This window comes from Somniosus microcephalus, chromosome 2 (genome assembly GCF_052327205.1).
Source record: "Somniosus microcephalus isolate GS21.2 chromosome 2, FLI_Smic_1.0, whole genome shotgun sequence".
Taxonomy (NCBI): domain Eukaryota; kingdom Metazoa; phylum Chordata; class Chondrichthyes; order Squaliformes; family Somniosidae; genus Somniosus; species Somniosus microcephalus.
Genome location: NC_140988.1, coordinates 10,837,051 through 10,858,479, shown reverse-complemented (window position 1 = coordinate 10,858,479; position 21,429 = coordinate 10,837,051). Strand labels below are relative to the sequence as shown.

At 47.3% G+C, this 21,429-nt stretch overlaps 1 protein-coding gene across 2 annotated transcripts in view; it reads left to right on the top strand.

The window, feature by feature from the left end:
* The window catches only part of bmpr1ba (bone morphogenetic protein receptor, type IBa), a 561,149-nt gene that overhangs the window by 194,313 nt on the left and 345,407 nt on the right, over nt 1-21,429 (top strand). For both annotated transcript variants that reach the window (XM_086006493.1, XM_086006489.1), the window contains one exon: nt 11,571-11,653. The gene's annotated coding sequence lies outside the window, so the exon portion shown is untranslated. The remainder of the gene's footprint in view (nt 1-11,570; nt 11,654-21,429) is intronic.

The window sequence follows — 21,429 nt, the reverse complement described above, 5'->3', positions numbered from 1 at the left end:
AGCAACTTGTTCAAATTAGTCAAAGAATGTGTTTCCTTTTTAAATCTAGCTCAAAAATGTAACCTGTTCAGAATCCGTACCAGATGCACACAATTATAAATAATGAGCCATCTCCCGGACAATGGGAAGAGATAAGATGACCAATACATGCCAATCAAGCACAAAGTTAACTTGCATTAGGCTTTGATGGAATGCAGTTTATTCTATATTGGCACTGGTAACACCCACCTAAGAGGTAATCAGGCTGTTGTCCATAGATGGGACAAATAATGTGACCCACTTATACAGTTTGCACAGTTTACATTATTAAAATTAATTCAACTACAAAAGGGGAAGGGGCCTTGTCCAATTAATATAACTTCAGGGTTTCAGATCAAATGACCTAGATTGTCTACCAGGTCAACTCCTCTCCCACCCCTCTCTCCTCGTCTGAGAAGATCGTGGGGAATGGAGATATACAGTAGAACAGTGTCACTACAAATGCCAAACATTCATTGCTGAACAGCTGAATAAACAAATGCCAGGGCAGCATTCTGAATATTGGCAACAGCAGGAGAGTGGAGTTGTGTGATGTAATATAGTATTGCAAAACACAGATGAGACAGCCACAGTAGAACTAATATCACTGGCGATCTGATCTGCTGCTTCAAGTGTGCCGCACAAATGCGGAATGGTTTTATTTGTAGTTTTAACAGGAAGGGAATTCCTTAGCATGACTGTTTGGAGATTGCCGAGTCAGGATTTGCACTGAATTCAGATTCAAGTACCCTCCACTCTCGAACCTATTGCACGACATTTGTCATTAATCCACTGGATTTAGTTCGAGACTTGCATTTTATGCTCTGCTATACGGCATGCTCATTTCACCGTGCGCCTCATTACAACTCGGAAATTCTTTGCATCATGAAGACGTGTGTTGTAAAGAAAGAAAGACTTGCATTTATATAGCGCCTTTCACAACCACCGGACGCCTCAAAGCGCTTTACAGCCAATGAAGTACTTTTTGATGTGTAGTCACTGTTGTAATGTAGGAAACGCGGCAGCCAATTTGCGCACAGCAAGGTCCCACAATGTGATAATGACCAGACCATCTGTTTTTGTTCTGTTGATTGAGGGGTAACTATTGGCCAGGACACCGGGGATAACTCCCCTGCTCTTCTTCGAAATAGTGGCCATGGGATCTTTTACATCCACCTGAGAGAGTAGACGGGACCTCGGTTTAACATCTCATCCAAAAGACGGCACCTCCGACAGTGCAGCACTCCCTCAGCACTGCACTGGGAGTGTCAGCCTAGCTTTAATGTGCTCAAGCCCCTGGAGTGGGACTTGGACCCACAACCTTCTGACTCGGAGGCGAGTGTGCTACCCACTGAGCCACAGCTGACACTGTAAGGTGGTGTGTAATGATGACTCAAGCTTAACAACAGACAGCGTCACTGGGGAGTTCTTACTGGAATGATGACAGACTGCCTGACTTCCAACCCGACGTTGATGAGAATGTGAAACCCAGAGCTGAGCGTCAGTCCATCTCACTTGCCTCAGTTGGGCGAACTGTGCCAGATCCTCATCAGGCTGACGTATCTACGCGGAGGGATAAAGGGGCAGTTTCAATAATACATAGTTAAGTGATTCAGGTTATCAAACCCTTATAGTGGTCCCTATCAGCCCGAGTGTGATTCTTCAAAAGCCTCCTCAAAATCAAAATTCACCGATCTGTATTCGTGTTGAGCCAGCCAGCTTAACCGGAGCAGGACCTTGCGCGACCTGCCCTCGATCTTCTTGGGGGCTCTCTGCCAAGCTCATGCGTGGCAGGCAGAGATCCCTGGAAGTGCCTGCCGTGAATGCATAATGCTCCGACAATGTAGGGGCACATTAAGGCGAATCTAGCCCTTAGATTCAGACACGTAAAGCTCTGGTCAGACCCCATCTGGAGCACTACATTCAATCCTGGGCACCGCACCTCCGGAAGGATATATTGGCTTTGGAAGGGGTGCAGCGCAGATTCACCAGAATGATACCGGGGCTAAAAAAATTGCACAGACTGGGCTTGTATTCCCTTGAATATAGAAGATTAAGGGGTGAACTAATTGAAGTGTTTAAGATGATAAAGGATTTGATAGGGTCGATAGAGACAAACTATTTCCTCTGGCTGGGGAGTCCAGAACAAGGGCAATATCCTTAAAATTAGAGCCAGGCCGTTCAGGGGTGATGTCAGGAAGCACTTCTTCACACAAAGGGCGGTGGAAATCTGGAACTCTCTCCCCCAAAAAGCTGTTGAGGTTGGGGGTCAACTGAAAATGTCAAAATTGAGATTGATAGATTTTTGATGGGTAAGGGTATTGAGGGTTATGGAACCAAGGCGGGTAGATGGAGTTAAGATACAGATCAGCCGCGATCTAATTGAATGGTGGGAACAGGCCCGATGGGCTGATGGCCTACACACGTTCCTATGTTCCAAACATTTATAATGATTTACTTTGTGCAGCAATAAGTGGTAAGACTATGACTGCGAACAAATTTTCATTCCTTTAAACCAAAAAGCCAAAATAGTCTCCTTTGCCACTCTCTTATGTATTACAAAGTATTTACAGCACCAAAACAGGCCATTCAGCCCAACCAGTCCATGCCGGTGTTTATGCTCCACACCAGCCTCCTCCCACCCTACTCCATCTCACCCGATCAACATAACCTCCTATTCCTTTCTCCCTCATGTGCTTATCTAGCTTCCCCTTAAAAGCCTCAACTACTTTCATTGGTAGCGAGTTCCACATTCTTGCCACTCTCTGGGTAAAGGAGTTTTTCCTGAATTTCCTAGTGGATTTATTAGTGACTATCTTATATTGATGGCTCCTAGTTCTGGTCTCCCCCACAAGTGGAAGCATCTTCTCTACATCTACCGTATCAAACCCTTTCATAATCTTAAAGACCTCTATCAGGTCACCCCTCAGCCTTCTCTTTTCTAGACAACAGAGCCCCAGCCTGTTCAATCTTTCCTGATAGTTATAGCCTCTCAGTTCTGGTATCATTCTAGTAAATCTTTTTTGCACTTTTCTCCAGTGCCTCTGTATCCTTTTTCTAATATGGAGACCAGAACTTTTTCTTTCCTTATCCATTTGGTCCCAACACCATTTCTCAGTCGGCGTGATGGGGAGCAGACTGGACCCAGGCTACAGCCAATGGTGCGGTGTAGTCAGGTTGTTCGGAAACATGCAACATCGACGACACTTCCCCACTTCCCCTCCAACTGTAGAGGGTCTGAGCTTCTGCCTGCCGTTTATCCGATATCCCTGGCAATGATTGGGATCGCACTTTGCAAGGGAATCAGGTTGGCAGACTCCCGCCCTTACCACTCTGGTGCTGTGCTAGCCTGCCCCACAATTAGCTCCTCAGCCTTGATAGACGGCAGGAAGTAGATGATCAATAAAATATAGAACAATAGTAGGAAATAGTCTGACTGATGTTTTAAAAAAAAGTTATTCAGAAGCAATTTTGACAGAGTGTACTATCCATGACGATGTCCCAACACTTCATGCTGGTCTACTAACATAACCTTTGAATAAATAATGTCTTCTCCATTGGTCACTGCCAGCATCACATTCCTGGTGTAGCTTGCAAGCTATTGACACAGAGGTGTCATCAATAATTAAACAGAAGATGGTCTGTCTGAAGGAATCACAGTTAACGACACAGGACATCTGGGACTCAGCAGAGTCTTCAGATTTGAATCGAAATACTTAAAAGGGCAAATTCCTGGAGGTCCCGCTCGACGGGAGGTTTGGGCGCACCTGATTTTGCGCTTCTCTGGTCGTGCCGCTGTGAGACGAGTGGGGCTCACCCGCCCAATTCTCTGATCTGCGTTCACGCTAAGTAAGTCCTCGCCGGGAGCGGAGCCTTGTACTACTTAAGTTGCCGGAATGATACCGGGGACTTCAGTGATGATGAACCAGAATCCTGTCATCATCCTGAGAGTGGAGGGTGGCAGAAGATGGCACCGTTGAAACGGAGCCTACTCTTCTTTGAAATAACAACAGAAAACGCTGGAAAAACTCAGCAGGCCAGGGCAGCATCCGTGGAGAGAGAAACGGAGTCAACGTTTCAGGTCGAAGACCTTTCGTCAGAACTGGAAAAAAACAGGAAAGGGAATAGATTTTAAAGCAAGTTGGGGGCTGGGAAAAGGGGGAGGGGGTGAAAGAACAAAAGGGAAGGTCAGAGATCGGATAGAAAACAGGAGAGATTAAGAGACATTGAGAGATATTGATCGCCAGAGGAGGTGGTGATGGGTCAGGGAAAGGAATAAAGGATGGCTCTAGATGAAGTGTGAATGGCGCCGGCAAAATGATGGATAGCTGCCATGTCGGAGGGAAGAAAAAAGGCCAGATGAAAGTGTGGATTAAAAAAAAAAATTCTTCTTTGACCCTGCCAGAAAAATGTGCCACGCTTGTGGCTATGTTTGCTGGGATAATGGCAAGTGTGGACATTCTGCATCTCTTGCCTTCTTCGCTCGTCTCCATCCTCTTGAATGAAATGCTACGATGGAGGAGCAATCCTCATCCCATCTGTGGGAAGGGGCTAAAAGAACAATGTGACTTTATGGGATCCATTCCCAACCGATGATCATCTTTCTGGCCTTGAAAGCCCATTTAAGATAGGCGAGCTCTGCATTGGGTCCTAACAGATTGGAAAATTTCAAATGCTACCTTTTTATTATTTCCTCATTTGCCTGCATAATGAAGTTCTTGCGAATTGTGCAGGTCCGTTCCTTGCCTGCCCAGTTCCTGCTCGTGGAAGCGCTTTTACATAGAAACATAGAAAGATAGGAGCAGGAGTAGGCCATTCAGCCCCTCGAGCCTGCTCCGCCATTCAATGAGATCATGGCTGATCATCCAAATTCAGTACCCTGTCCCTGCCTTCTCTCCATATCCCTTGATCCCCTTAGCCTTAAGAAATATATCTAACTCCTTCTTGAATATGTTTAATGAATTGGCCTCCACTGCCTTCTGTGGTAGAGAATTCCACAGGTTCACCACTCTCTGGGTGAAGTAATTCCTCCTCATCTCTGTCCTAAATGGCTTACCCTTTTTCTTTCGACTGTGACCCCTGGTTCTGGACTCCCCCGCCATCGGGATCATCCTTTCTGCATCTAGTCTGTCTAGTCCTGTTAGAATTTTATAAGTTTCAATGTGCTTTTGCCGGCTCGAAGTTCTGCCATTTAGTCATCTGCTGTGTTCAGCTTTTTGGTGACTGTGATGGTCTGCCTTATGATGTATCAAAGAATTAAACTTACTGCACAAAGGACCCGCAGCCAAGAATCGTGCGACATGTGTGATTGCCATATTGTCCTCACATTCCGCACCACTGCATTCTTTCAGATCCCAACAAGTGATCTATCCAGCACATGGGACTCCTTAATATCAAAAGGTGCATCTCGGGTACCAGCTGCATTGGGTTCGCAGAACGGTGTCTAATATCAGTTTTTTTCCCTCTCCCACAACATGGCGACAGCAACAGCAACCGGGACAGCAGTTGTCTGCTTTCCATTGGGATCTGCCAGTGTCCTGGGAGCTCGGAGGGAAGTGGGTGCCCCCGGACCACTTTCTGAAAGTGGAGCCGTTTACCAGAAAACAGGAAACATTTTTATTCAGTTAGCATAAAGCTGCTGCTGGGAGCCACTGTTTGCTCAGCGGTTGATGGTCTCATGCCCGAGTGTTTGAGTATATATTTGAGTTCACACATGTCTCAGTGAAACCCTGGACGCACCCATTCATTTTGTTTAGAGAGGTGCTGTCATATTTCATTCCAGAAGTTAAATCGGCTCTCCCCCCTTTAAGCATTTTTATAAGTATTAGGGTTTTTACAGATGAGGTGGTAAAATGAGAAATGCGTCTGTTACAGAAAACACCTTAGTCCTTAAGGAACAGCACTAGAATGAGAGCTGACTGCATTGTTGATACAATTTGTAAAGAGTTACGTTACAAAGAGGGTCTTTTACATGGTTTCTCAATTAGAGAACTGTACAGTAAGCATTGTGTTACATTAAGGAGCGGGAAGCTGCCACATTGAAGCTTTAGTGGAAACATCTTATCCCAAAGTTTATGATTAATGAGTTTCATCTGTTATGCAATTTAGTGGCATAATTACTCGTATAAATAAAGAATGATATACAATTAAGCTAACAGAGGAAGTCAGCTGAGATCATAAACTGTAAGCGGGAAGCAATTGCTAAGCGTGGATCCAGTGGCCAGTATTCATTTTATAGGAACAACTTACAATATTTAATCAAAACGGAAACATGATTGAGCTTAAACCTTATTTAAAGTGGCAGAGTGTATTTTCCCTTTTTCAGATAACTGCTCATTCTTGCACAAGTTTAGAAAAAAGAAAGATTTCTACAGCGCCTCTCACGACATCAGACCGGCCCAAAGCGCTTTACAGCCAATGAAGTGTAGTCACTGTTGTATTGTAGTTGTAAAGCAGCCAATTTGCACACAGCAAGCTACCACAAACAGCGATGTGATAATGGCCAGATAATTTTTTTTAGGTGATGTTAATTGAGGGATAAATGCTGGCCCAGGACACCGGGGATAACTCCCCCTTGCTCTTCTTCGAAATAGTGCCCCAGGATCCTTTACGTCCACCTGAGAGGGCGGTTTAACGTCTCACCTGAAAGACGGCACCTCTGACGGTGCAGCACTCCGTCCTCCACTGGAGTGTCGGCCTAGATTTTTGTGCTCATGTCTCAGGAGTGGAGTCCCTCACTCTAGTTTGAATAGCTTCCTGGCACATGGAAATCTTGCACGGAGAGCTTGGCCTGTAGCACAATTGGCTGGGAGCACAAAAACCAGCGAAGCGGCAGCCCTTTAAGGGCGCAGCTCACCATTAAAGGGGAGATTATGGTGGCGGCACACTTTTCTTGGAATGGTGGAGGTGGCAACTGGGGGAGAGCAAACATAGGAACATTTTCTGTTAGGCAAGGGTATTAAGGGTTATGGAACCAAGGCGGGTAGATACATCACCCATGATCTAATTGAATGGCGGAACAGGCTCGAGGAGCTGAATGGCTTCCTCCTGTTCCTAAGAGCAAACAGTTGCTGATGGTACACTACTCCTCTGCTGTTGGGGCATTTCTCGGTGGGGATCAGCAATCATGGATGCAGGCAATAGCCCTGTTTTCCTAAGAGACATTCCCCCAGTGTCCTTTAAATAAGGCAAGGCACTGTGGAATGCCAACACACTGAAGCCAACATGGCTGCTTCCTTGATAATAGCCATTGACCTGCCTAATGCTGTTTCTGTGGTCAGATGCCCCAAGGACACTGAGTTGAAGCTCATTCTCCTCATGGGGCCGTGGAGCTCCGGTGGAGAGTTCTGATGCCCACATGGGCACCCTATGGCAATGCTTTGCACTTGAGTGAAGCCCATCACTTAATGAATGAAAGCAAAATACTGGAAATCAGAAACAAAAAAATACTGGAAACACTTATTAGCAGGTCGGACAACATCTGCGGGGAGTACGGACAAGTTGACACGTTGCGGGCTCAGATCCTATTTCATTTGACAATGATTTTCGCAGGTTATTTATACGTGCGATGGAAGGACAGGAGGAGGAATGAAATTAAAGATCTCCCAGTCGGTTTAGTCAATACGTGCCGTGCGCGGGATGGTGCTGCGCTCGATCGCGGGTCGGTGCGGAGTCAACTGCCAGCACCTGCAGCAAGGGGTCAAGTACCTTCAGGAGCGGAGGAAAGGAGATTGGCATCAAAACCAAAGGAATTAACTTCAGCAGAAAAAGAAATCCCAACAAACCTCCCGTAGCTGCAACATATACACCACAGAAACAGGCCAGTCGGACTAATAGTCCCTGTTGGTGTTTATGCTCCATTCGAGCCTCCTCCCATCTTGCTTCATCTAGCCCTATCCTTCTATTCCTTTCTCCCTCAAGTACTTATCTAGCTTCCCCTATACACATGTACAAAAGCAAAATAATGCGGATGCTGGAAATCTGAAATAAAAACAGAAAATGTTGGAAATACTCAGCAGGTCAGGCAGCATCTGTGGAGAGAGAAACAGAGTTAACGTTTCAGGTCGATGACCCTTCGTCAGAACTGGGCAAAGTTGGAGATGGAACATCTGTCGATCATTCTGCCGTTGCCATTTACACTTCATCTAGAGTCATCTTTTGTTTCTTAACTTGCCCCATTACCATCTCCTTTTGCCTCGCACCATCATCCCTTTTGTCTCTTAATCTCTCCTGCCCTCCACCCGATCACAGACCTTCCCTTTTGTTCTTTCCTCCCCTCCCCCCTTTCCCTGCCTCTACACTTGCTTAAATTCCTGTTCCATCTTCAAATTTTTCCAGTTCTGATGAAGGGTCATCGATCTGAAACGTTAGCTGTTTCTCTCTCCAAAGATGCTGCCTGACCTGCTGAGTATTTCCAGCATTTTCTGTTTTTATTTCCCCCAACACATCTCTGACTATTATAAAATGTTAACGGTGGGACGACATCAAAGGAGTGAAAAAATGATTGGCCCTGGATTTCCGATCGGAGACTTCCTGCGGACAAATGCTGCCGATCAGCAAAAAATACTATGAACCTACCCGCTGGTTCCGTAGATACTGAGGCTTCCGATCCTGGGCCTCTCCTCTTCGAAATGCGCAGAGTCCCAGGTATTCCAGGGGCACAGGCGGTTCGCAAACGCCCCTGGGATCACGTGGGCCAGGTGAACCAATGGAAGGAGGGAATCCCACTTCATACTTTTGACAGTTCGGTATGCAAAAATACACCAACACACGGAAATATATAAAGAAAAACCATTACATATATAAAATTAATTAAATCATAATCATAATCATAATCAACTTTATTGTCATTGTTAGTGCACAAGTGCAGTACAACGAAATGTAGGCTTGCGGCTCCCGAGAGTGTACATTTATATTAAGACATTTAACATTCGACATTCATTTGGCTTGTAATACATAAACATAAACATAATAAAGTGCATTGGCAGATGTGCATTTAATTAAATATGTTAAACAAAAATTACATTTTTTGAAATGTTTTAAAATATGTTTTAACGGGGCTTAATATTTGGATGATCAGCCATGATCTCATTAAATGGCGGAACAGGCTCGAGGGGCCGAATGGCCTCCTCCTGCTCCTATCTTCTATGTTTCTATGTTTAATATAACCTTACCTTATTGGACAGGGTTTTTAATTTATAAGTGAGTGATAAAATCTTATTTTTCTATTTTTTAAACTCTTATGCTTTTACCAGGCATAAAAATTCCACGGCCTTTCAGCGGGCGGAAGTTGAGCAAATAGCGCAGCTCTCCACCCGCAGGGGCACTTTTCTTGGGCATGCGTTGGATGCGTCAAGAGAATTCCTGACAGATCGCAAGTGCTGGGTTTCAGCGCGTGCGCTTCACACGCCTAAACCCGGAACTTGCGCGGCCCCTGTGGGCGCGGACACAGCTCCTACTATCTGACAATGAACTTGGCCGTTTGGCCCATGTCTGCACCTTTGGCTCCTAGCTTTTCTCGCCAGAGGTCGCCCAACCCCGTCCTGTTTTTGTAAAGAAACACATGCTTCTAGTTTTTATACATGGCTGCGGGTGCACTACGTTTTACGCCTGCTACATCTATATGCTGCACTAAATAAATAATAGCCCTCATATAATTCCTACTGACAAATGTTTTACTGAAAAGAGGCCACCGTAAAAATAAATGTGCGCTTGTAAACTAGTGTGACCTAGATTTTATGGAAGTTAACGAGTTGGTTGATAGATTGAGGTATGAACGGTGGGCACCACAACTTGCCGATTGTCCAGACGGCTAAGAATTATTTAATTGGGATTAAAAATGCAAGGAAGAATGAGCTTACTGAAAAATAATGTTAAACTCTATGGCCTAGAAACCGGTCTAGGACGGCAGTGCGAAGCAGCCGGTATCGGGTCGCCCGCCCATTATACGCTGCGCCTGATATTCGGCACCATTGCAGTCAATAGAATTAAACATCAGGCGCTGTGTAGAACGGGCGGCCGACCCGATACCGCCCATTCTGCGCCACGCCCGAGACAGATTTCTAGCCCTAAATGAAGTGGCTTTTGGGCCAGTTTGTACATGTGCGGCAACGAGTAATAAGTACAAAAGTTATGAAAAGGAATTATTTTTTGACGGAACGCTGAGATGTGTGTGTGATGCATTGAAGGTTCTGTGATGTTAATTAAAGAAAGACTTGCATTTCCATAGCGCCTTTCACGACCACCGGACGTCTCAAAGCGCTTTGCAGCCAATGGAGTATTTTTGAAGCGTAGTCACTGTTGTAATGTGGGAAACGCGGCAGCCAATTTGCGCACAGCAAGCTCCCACAAACAGCAATGTGATAATGACCGGATCATCTGTTTTAATGATGTTGGTTGAGGGATAAATATAAGCCCCAGGACACCGGGGATAACTCCACTGCTCTTCTTCGAAATAGTGCCGCGGGATCTTTTACGTCCACCTGAGAGAGCAGACGGGGCCTCGGTTTAACGTCTCATCCGAAAGACGGCACCTCCGACAGTGCAGCACTCCCTCAGCACTGCACTGGAGTGTCAGCCTAGCTTTATGTGCTCCAGTCCCTGGCGTGGGACTTGAACCCACAACCTCCTGACTCAGAGGCGAGGGTGCTGCCCACTGAGCCACAGCTGACAGAATTACATTGTTACATCAACAGAAGGGGGGGGGGGGAAAAACTTTCTTTTAACAACTTTGTGGGGGCAATGGTCCTCCATTCAGAACAAATTCTAACTTAATCCCTGAACAAAACAATATTATGTCTGTAAAACACAAACTCTAAGTTTGCTGTAGATGGGAAGGAAAGCAAAATGAAATTTGTCTACCGACTGTAAAATATCTCAGCTTTATCCGCAAGCTATTCACGATCAAGCAGGGCCGTGTGATTTTAATTGCACTCTATCTCATAGTCCAGCAGAGAGGCTGGTGGATACTTTGATGTAAGAAAACTACTAAGCACTTGGTTTGAGTGTAAAACAAGGCTTTAATCAACTGTTTCACAACCATGAGATTCTAGTTACATCACTAGTTCCTGGTTACAAAAACGTCCTGAGCAAGCTGGGCCCACACCCGAGTATTTGTACTTTCCTTGGACGGCGCCACCAGCTGGCCGCCCAGTGTTATCTCATGAGTCATTTCTACATGAATGGGAAGATTCATGACATACTTTATAAAGTATTTCACCTTCGTAAGTACCGCCACGCTTCATGAATCTTTTTCAGAGCAACTTTGAGTACGGCCCTGTTGTCATGGAACAATGCTACAAATATTTGAGGTTTGCCCTGAGTGCGGAGAAGATGATGTTTACAGAATGACCTTTCGCAACTGCGGAACAATGGCTGTTCATTCACACTGGCCAGACAGTACCTGCAGGCAAGCTTGCTGCTGGCACATGTCCCAGAGAGGTGCCCAGTGTGGGTTTGGGTTGCTGGTGAAGATGGTTATTAGTTGCATTAATAAGTGTAATGTGATGCTTTCACTTTTTATTTTGCTCATACATATTCATTGTTTTGAACAGAGCCCATAGTGACTGAAACTGGCCACATCCCCACAGGGAAAACTGACTTCAGTCGCACAAATCTAAAGAGCAAAATTTAGCAGGTAAGAAGTATAGTTTTAAAGTACAGAAATTTTGAAAAGTGGTAAACGCTTGCATACTTGTTTTTTTTCCCCCCGTCTTAAGCATAGGTGCGATAACTGTACTGCTGCAGCTGAGGGTGCTGTTTGTAGAAGGTAGATGGCCAGAATTGAACGGCGGCTTGCATTTATATAGCGCCTTTTAATGTAGTAAAACGTCCCAAGGCACTTCACCAAACAGAATTTGACACCGAGCCACATAATGAGATAATAGGACAGGTGAGCAAAAGCTTGGTCAAAGAGGTAGGGGGAGAAATTTGGTGGCGCCTCCTTTTGGCCCCCAGCGCCATAAATTCAGTGGCAGCACCCAAAGCAGGAGGCGTGGCGCTACTGGAAGCACTCCCCCTCCTTCTTGGGGCGCTACCAGTCAATTTTGCGGCAAGACGTGCAACAGCGCCATGCGTGTCAGCACGTAGCGCCGAGTCATTGCCGGCCTCCCTCTCCCGATTAAAGGGGCGGGGCCTAATGCAGCGCGCACCGGTGCCCTGCTGGACCACCGGGTCAGTGGGGTGCCGGGAAAACAGCCTGAAGAAAAAAGGGGAAGGGGGGGGCAGGTGCTGGCAGTCAGCCAAAAAAAAATGGCTGCCCGACACCTGCCCTTTAACTAGCGCCGCCGTGGCTGCAAAAACGCCCCATCCCCGACCCTGTCGGACATATCGCCTGGCCATAGGTCAAGGGGGCACAACCGAAGTTTGCGAGCGGGGCGCTGCGCACGGCGATGGCATCATCGCAGGTGGCGGGGTGCTGTCTGCTGCCGCTGGCGCTAGCCTCCCACTGAATTTCGCAGGCGGTGTTAGCGACACCGCGCCCGGGCGCTATGTGCTTTGCTCCTTCCGGGGGAGGGGGGCGCTAACGGGGTTCACCTCCCCCCCCCCCCCCCCCCCCCCCCGGAAGGCGCAAAGCAACCGAATTTTGCCCCCGTAAGGTTTTAAGGGATGTCTTAAAGGGGGAGGTAGAGAGAGGTAGAGTGGCGGAGAGGTTTCGGGACGGAACAGGAGGAAATGTAGGGACAGAAGCATATTCTGCAGTTCTCCTTGATTAGCCCCGGGGTTCAGGAGCGTGTTTGTGCAACGCTTTCTCTCAGAAGGTTAAATGGGTGAGGAAGAGCCCATGATGAGGTCGGTCGTCCATGGTCTGTGGCAGGCTTGATCAGCTAACTGGCCTTTGCTTGCTTGTTCTTCAGTCCGTGCTTCTTGTCAAGGATTCAGATAATGTGCACTTCTCTTGCGTTTTTTTTCTCTGTACGCACAAATGTTCTGTGTTTGTTGAAATAACAATACAGTTGTCCAAACCAATAGAGTATCCAGTGAACCATGCAAGGTTGGAACATTATGTTTCCTTCCAGTCTCAGATTGAAACAGGCCACAGCTTTCTCAAAACTGTCGAGTCAAGCCAGAATTGACCCGACACTACAAAAATAAATGTTTTTTTCTTCCTATTTTTAAAAAAGAGATATTTACATCTAATAAGGACTAACTTTGCCACCCGGTTTGACTTTTTTTAAAAACATGATTATTTTTGCGGCCATTCCTATGCCATCTTTGGTCTGGAGGGAAAGCTGGTCCAGTTCCCCTCCATCTCCTTGCGTGCAGTCCGTACTACCCCTCAGTTGACCAATCAAGAGTCATGTCTGAGGGATGCGGAAAGGGCAACTTCCTGGCCTATTTCTGCATTCCGCTCACCCAAAACCCAATTGAAAATTGGAGTTCCAGTCCATCTGGGAGTCAATATTTGAAATTTTGTCTCTGTCTCTGTTCCTGTTGGTTCCCCATTCATTTCAACATTTAAACTCATTATATGTTGTTGCACATGCTTTTCTAATTTAAATGTTAACGTAGACAAACACTGTTCAGATTGTCATAAACTTTCGGCGGCATAACTTAGCCCCTCCCTATCTCTGTAAACACCTTCAGCCCCACAACCCTCCGAGATCTCGGCGCTCCTCCAATTCTGGCCTCCTGCGCATCCGCGGTTTTCTTCGCCCCACCATTGGCGGCCGTGCTTTCAGCTGCCTAGGCCCTAAGCTCTGGAATTCCCTCCCTGAACCTCTCCGCCTCTCTACCTCTCTTTCCTCCTTTAAGATGCTCCTTAAAACCTACCTCTTTAACCAAGCTTTTGGTCACCTGCCCTAATTTCTCCTTACGTGGCTCGTGTCAAATTTTTTGTCTTAAAATACTCCTGTGAATCGCCTTGGAACGTTTTACTATGTTAAAGGCGCTATATAAATACAAGTTGTTGTTGTTGTTGTGAAATGCCTCGGACCGTTTTACTACATTAAAGGCACTATATCAATGCAAGTTGCTGGTGTTGAATACAAACATTGTTGATAATCCATCCTAGAAAAATTGTAATGTTGTCTGCAATGTGCTACATCGTTAACTAAGTTAGTGATGATAGTACACAATGATAAGGTTTTTTCTTGCTGTGGATTTGTGTCTACTGGAAAACTGGATTGAGGGAGTGCAGCGAAGATTCACCAGACTGATACCTGGGATGGCAGGAATGACTTATGAGGAAAGATTGGGTCAATTGGGCTTATACTCACTAGAGTTTAGAAGAATGAGAGGGGATCTCATTGAAACTTATAAAATTCTAACAGGACTAGATAGACTAGATGCAGGAAGGATGTTCCTGATGGCGGAGGAGTCCAGAACCAGGGGTCACAGTCTAAAGATAAGGTGTAAGCCATTTAGGACAGAGATGCGGAGGAATTTCTTCACCCAGAGAGTGGTGTACCTATGGAATTCTCTACCAAAGAAGGCAGTTAAGGCCAATTCATTAAATATATTCAAGAAGGAGTTAGATATATTTCTTAAGGCTAAAGGGATCAAGGGATATTGGGAGAAAGCAGGGACAGGGTACTGAATTTGGATGATCAGCCATGATCTCATTGAATGGCGGAGCAGGCTCGAGGGGCCGAATGGCCTACTCCTGCTCCTATCTTCTATGTTTCTATGTACAGGAAACTTCGCGATATCCGGCACCGACGGGACCGAGCTGCTGCCGATCTATCAAAACTTCCAGATAGACCAGCGCTAATGTTGAGGGATACGGAGGTTTTCATCTCCGTATCTGACAACAAACACTGTTGCTTAGCAACGGCTTGTAAACACTCGGCCCATACCTTGGAAGCGTCTCTGAAGCTGTTGCTAAGCTACAGAGACGCTTTCCAGAGCCTGACTGTTTTTAAAAAAAAAAAAAAAAAAAATGCGAGGAGAAGAAAAAAAAACCTAACCAAAACGGCTGCTGATTTCTGCCGTTAGATCGAGGTTTCCGGACATACAACCTCCGGATAAACCAAAGTTTCCTGTATGAGCTGGGCCAGAATTGTTTTACTAACACCTGACCCTTCATTCCTTTAAGAGACTCTTTCTCACATCCGCCTCTGTATAATTTGCCTTGGGAGTGGGACTTGGAGGATGGTCCCTTCCAGTTCAAAGTTGATCCTCTGTTGGCATGCCTCACCCACAGGAAGCTACTTCAATCAGAAAGGATACAAGCAAAAAATAATATTTATAATTATATGGTCAGTTGAATGACTTGATTTTTCAGCAGTCGTTTTAAATATATATATCTAATTCGCAGGGTGTGGGCGTCGCTGGCAAGGCCGGCATTTATGACCCATTCCGATGTGCCCCTGAGGAGATGGTGGCGGACCTTTTTCTGGTGGTTTTTGAAACAACCGAGTGTCTCGCTAGGCCACTGCGGAGGGGGAGTCATAGGCCTAGAAATTCAGTGGCCTGCGCCACCAGTTTGCGCCCAAAGAGGGCTTTTGCGCCACTGTGCGAACCTACCGCGATATTTAGCGGGGCGCTAATGGCGGCGTTAGCCAGTAGCGCTGCGCCGCAACCGATGACGTCATCGGTGTGCGCAGCGCCCCGCTGGCCATATTTGGTTGCTGCCGCCTCCCCCGCGCCGGCCGCAAACAACGACCGGTACACGGGGCCTACCTGTGCCGGTAGTGGGGCGAGTTAAGGTGGAGGTGCGGCCGGCCACTTTTTCGGCAGCCGCCTGCCCGCACCTCCGTCCCCGGCCTCCTTCACCACCCCCCCGCGGCATTGCCGGCTGTTTCCAAAGAGCCCGGCACTTCTCCTTGGTGCCGGGCTCGTTTGCCGGCACTCGCGAGCGGGGATCGCGCTGTTGCAGGCACCTCCCCCTTAAGACTGAGAGGAAGGCCTGCAGTACCGCAGGCTGCCGTGCCGCAGCGGGTGGCGCTGCGGCACTTTGCACGCCGATATTCAGTTTCAGCGCCCCAAGCGGGGCGCCGAAACCCTTGTTTAGCAGCCGGCTTCCACTTGGGGCGCTGAAACTGAATATCCCGCTGGCGCAAGTGGCTCCGCGCGCAGCGGTAATTCCGGCGCCCAGGCGAGCTGGGCGCCCCTAACTGAATTTCTAGGCCATAGAGTTATACAGCACAGAAAGAGGCCCATCGTATCTGCGCCGGCCATCAAGCCCTGTCTATTCTAATCCCATTTAAGAGTTACGAGTTAACCACAATGGTGTGGGACTGGAGTCACACGCAGGCCATTCCGGATAAGGACGGCAGGTTTTCCCAGCCCCCCCAGGGACATTAGTCAACCAGTTGGGTTTTTACAGCAAAAAATCCGACGGCTTCACTTTTACTGGCAACGGCTTTTTATTTCCACGTTTATAAAAAAAATTAAAAAAAACGACTCCAAATTCTCAAACTGCCCTTGAGTGGGATTTGGAACTTGCGCTTGAGTAGTCCAGGCTTACTGGGTTAATGGCACCACTAAGATAACCACTGCACTACCGCACCGAGTTTACAGATATGCCTAAAGTTCTACAGGGAACCAGTCACCCACAGAAGAAACTGAGCATCTCAGAGATGACAGTGAGTCCCAGACATCCTTTCACTCGGGCATGAGACCGTGGGAAGTTCTGACTTTTTTCATTTTCATGAAAAGAGCTGCTGTTAGTCAGGAGCCATTCAGTATGAGAGAACTTCTATGTCGGTAATACTATCTCTTCAGCAGCTGTGTTTATCTTACTTTAGGTTTATATGAAAAAAAACTTCTGTGTATTATCGCACAGAGGCTAACATCGGGGATCCTACAAGGTTTTTCAAAATGTTAAACTCGACGGCATAAGCAGATAATGAAGGGCAGTTTTAAACGTTCTTTCCCAAAGTTGAGTCCCAATTGTAAACCTACCTAAGTAAGAACAGGCACGTTGCTGCACTCACAGCCTCACCTTCATTTATCCGTCTTTCGGACGAGACGTTAAATCCAGGCCCCGTCTGTCCTCTCAGGTGGACGTAAAAGATTCCACGGCCACTATTTCGAAGAAGAGCAGGGGGAGTTATCCCCGGTGTCCTGGGGGCCGATATTTATCCCTCAATCAGCATCGCCAAAAACACATTGGGGGAGAAATTGGGTTGCTTTGTGCCTCTTGTTAGCGCCTCCGGGGGGCGTTAACGGGGCGCAAATGCCCCAGCGCCCGGGCGCAATGCCGCTATCGCCTCCCCCGAAATTCAGCGGGAGGTTAGCGACAACGTTAGCCGGTAGCGCCCCTCTCCGCTGCGCCTGCGATATTGATGTCATCGCCTTGCGCAGCGCCTTGTTTTCACCCCGGCCGCAAACTTCCCTCGCGCCCCCTGAACTATCGCCAGGCGATGGGACCAACAGGGTCCGGGGGCGAGTTGGCAGCGGCGGTAGTGTGTGGCAGTGCTCCTTAAAGGGCAGGTGTCGGGCGGCCATTTTAATTTTGGCCGACTGCCAGCACCTGCCCCCCCCCCCCCCTTTAACATTTCTATGCGGGGTGCCGGCCGCGCTCGCTCAGCCCGGCACTCCTCTTGAGTGCCGGGCTGCTTCCACGGCACCCCACTCCTCAGTGGTCCAGCAGGGCCCCTCCCCTTGAATCAGGGGACGTGGCCTGCGATGACGCAGCGCTATGTGCCTCCTCGTGTGGTGCTGCTGCATGTAGCGCCGCGACATTGAGTAGTAGCGCCCCAAGAAGGAGGTGGCGCGCTTCCAGTAGCGCTGCACCTCCTTCTTGGGGAGCTACGACTGACTTTATGAGGGAGGGACGCTAACCTTTTCAGGGCACTAAAATTAGCGCCCCGGTGACGCCCAATTTTTCCCTCTATCACATTGCTGTTTGTGGGAGCTTGCTGTGCGCAGATTGGCTGCCGCATTTCCAACATTACAACAGTGACTACACTTCAAAGAAAAAGTACACCATTGGCTGTAAAGCGCTTTGAGACGTCCTGAGGTCATGAAAAGCGCTGTAGAAATGCAAGTCAATCTTTCTCTTAATTTTTACCCTTTGATTTTTATCCCCTGTGACTTATGTGCAGGTTAAAGCAACACGTTAATAAATACTACATACTGGCTTCCGCACTGCCAGGGGTTGTGCCAGCTTCTCTGGCCATTTTGGGGCTTTGCGATCAGGAGAACTTGGTCCCTGCAGAGCCCATGGTAAAGGCTTAAACTTTGTCGTTCTTACATCTGATGCATAATAATCATTATTTAGAGTTTGCGGACTTGTGCCTCATGGTTTGTGTACACAGGCATCCTGCTTGATGCTTTACTTTGAATTTATCCCCTCTCCAAATCCCCCTCCGCTCCACCTTGTCCCTTGCCCATTTCCTCCCTCTCCTGCAACAACTTGTATTTATGTAGCGCCTTTAACATAGTAAAATGTCCCAGGGCGCTTCACAGGAGCGATTATCAAACAAAATTTGACACTGAGCCGCATAAGGAGATATTGGGGCAGCTGACCAAAAGCTTGGTCAAAGAGGTAGGTTTTAAGGAGCGTCTTAAAGGAGGATAGAGAGAGGTGGAGAGATTTAGGGAGGGAACTTCCTCTTAGGGCCCAGACAGCTGAAGGCACGGCCACCCGTGGTGGAGCTACTAAAATCGAGGATGCTCAAGAGGCCAGAATTAGAGGAGCGCAGATATCTCAGAGGGTTGTGGGGCTGGAGAAGGCTACAGAGATAGGGAGGGGGCGAGGCCATAGAGGGATTTGAGAACAAGGATGAGAATTTTAAAATCGAGGCTTTGCTTAACCGGGAGCCACTGTAGGTCGGTGAGCACAGGGGAGATGGGTGAATGGGACTTGGTGCAAACACCCTGAACTTTGCCAATATCTTCCTAACCCCAGACTAGGGAGAACATACGGAATAGGAAGCAAAATTTTCTGTTCCATCATTGGGTCTGAATTATGTTGTCGTAATTACAAGTAAAATTGAAGGTATAGTTTATTATTTGTTGGATTTTTTTCATCACTTTTATTGCTTTATTTCAATCTCCAATTTAAAATAAATGTAAGAAATCACACAACACCAGGTTATAGTCCAACAGCTTTATTTGAAATCACAAGCTTTCGGAGCGCTGCTCCTTCGTCAGATTTCTTACATTTGTCCACCCCAGTCCAACACCGGCATCTCCACACCAATTTAAAATAGTTAGATCTCCTTTCCAATTCATTTATTTATTGTCTCTCTTGAATCTCTGTTTCCTTTCCCCTTTATATTCTAGCCTTCAGCTGCCTGGGCCCCAAGCTCTGGAATTCCCTCCCTAAACCTCTCTACCTCTCTCTCTCCTCCTTTAAGATGCTCATTAAAACCTACCTCTTTGACCAAAGCTTTTGGTCAGTTGCCCTAATATCTCCTTACGTGACTCGGTATCACATTTTGTCTGAAAACACTCCTGTGAAGCCCCTTGGGACGTTTTACTGCGTTAAATGTGCTGTATGACGTAAGAAAACTACTAGGCATTTGGTCTAAGCGTTAAACAAAGCTTTAATCAACTGTTTAACAACATGGAGGTCTAGTTGTGTCCTTCACTAGTTCCTGTTAAGAATGTCCTGCGCAAGCTGGGCCCGTGCCCGAGTATTTATACTCTCCCTGGACAGCGCCACCCGCAGACCGCTCAGTATTTTTTCATAAGTCTTTCATGGATGACTGATTTATGTCACCCTGTACAAGTGCAAGTTGTTGAAAACTGGTGCTCGGTGTGTGCTCAGCATTTACACAGTGCACTGTGACGCTCACCTTTTCTTCTTTTATCACTTTCTTCCTAAATCCTTCCCTAGAATCATAGAAACTTACAGCATGGAAGGAGGCCATTTAGCCCGTCGTGCCTGTGCTGGCTCTTTGAACGAGCCGTCGTGCTCTGTCCCCCTCCCCTGCACTTTGTCCGTAACCCTGTAAGTTGCTCATCCTCAAGAACCCATCCAACTCCCTTTTAGAATTATTGATGGAATCAGCTTCACCGCCTTTCCAGCTGGAGCGTTCCAGATCCCCGACAACTCTCTGAGTAAAAAACATTCTCCTCATATCCCTTCTAGATCCTACGTGAAGTCACTGTGTAGTGCGCTGACAGTGACTCTACCCGTAAGTTTGCAAGTGCTGTGCATTTGGAAGGCACGTTAAAAAACTGGTGCAGCTTTGCCTCGCTGACGGCAGAGCAGCCACTGTGGAAGGAGCTTGTTTTCCTTTGGAACATAATAGCTACAGGATCCCATGTCCCAGAGGAGGGCCGGGAGGTACAGCAGAGGGGTAAGGCAGTGAACTGGCCCGGGCAGTGATACCTGGTACTCACGGGGCAGCAGTCCCTCACTAGGCTGTGGCTAAGCAGAGAGGCAGTGAGTGATCAGTTACCAGAGGAAGGCCTGGAAACCCACTCGAGCAAGGCACGACCAGTGATGGGAAAAATCACCCAGAGACTGAACATCCATGGAACAGAGCGGTTACGATCAACCTGGTGATGTTAGTGAATTGATGCGTCACTGAGGTTATAGATGTTTTATTTCATTATGATATCTCTTCCGATATTCCTTCCGATATCCCTTCCAATATCTCTTCTGATATCCCTTCCGATATCTCTTATGATATTTCTTGACATCCCTTCTGATGTTCAGTCTGATATCCATTCTGATATCCAGCAACAACAACTTGCATTACTATAGCGCCTTTAACACAGGAGCATAATCAGACAAAAACCCACACTGAGTCAAGGAGCGCTGAGTAAAGACTTGGTCAAAGAGATGGCCTTTAAGGAGGTCTTAAAGGAGGAGAGGGAGGTAGAGAGGTGGAGAGTTTTGGGGTGAGAAGTGCAAAGCCTAGGACCTGGACAGCTGAAGGTGCACCGTCAATGGTGGGGGAGGAGGGAGTGGGGATGCACAAGAGGCCAGGGCTGGAGGAGCGCAGAATTCTCAGGGGATTGTAAGGCTGGAGAAGGTTGCAGAGATAGGGAGGGATGAAGCCATGCAGAGAGTTGAACACAAGGGAGAGAATTGGAAACTTGAGACGATGTGGGGACCAGGAGCTTTTGGATGAGCTGAAGTTGATGGAGAGCAGCAGATGAGAGGCCGGACAGGAGAGCATTGGATTGGTTCAAATAACAAACAGAAAACGCTGGAAACACTCAGCAGGCCAGGCAGCATCCGTGGAGAGAAACAGAGTTAACGTTTCAGGTCTGGGACCCTTCATCAGAATTGGAAAAAGCTGGAGATGTAACATATTAAGCAGGTGCAGAGACGGGTGGGACGGGGGTGGGGGGGGTAGGGGGGAGGGGGGTGGGCGGGTGGTGAGGGGAGGAAGGAATTGAAGGAACATACTGTGCTTATGTAAGAGGCAGGAAAGATAAAATGTTGCAAATGGGAATGGCAAAATCATACAGCCGGAAAAATGGGGGCAGGGGTTATAGTTTGAAATTGTTGAACTCAATGTTGAGTCCAGAAGGCTGTAAAGTGCCCAATCGAAAGATGAGGTG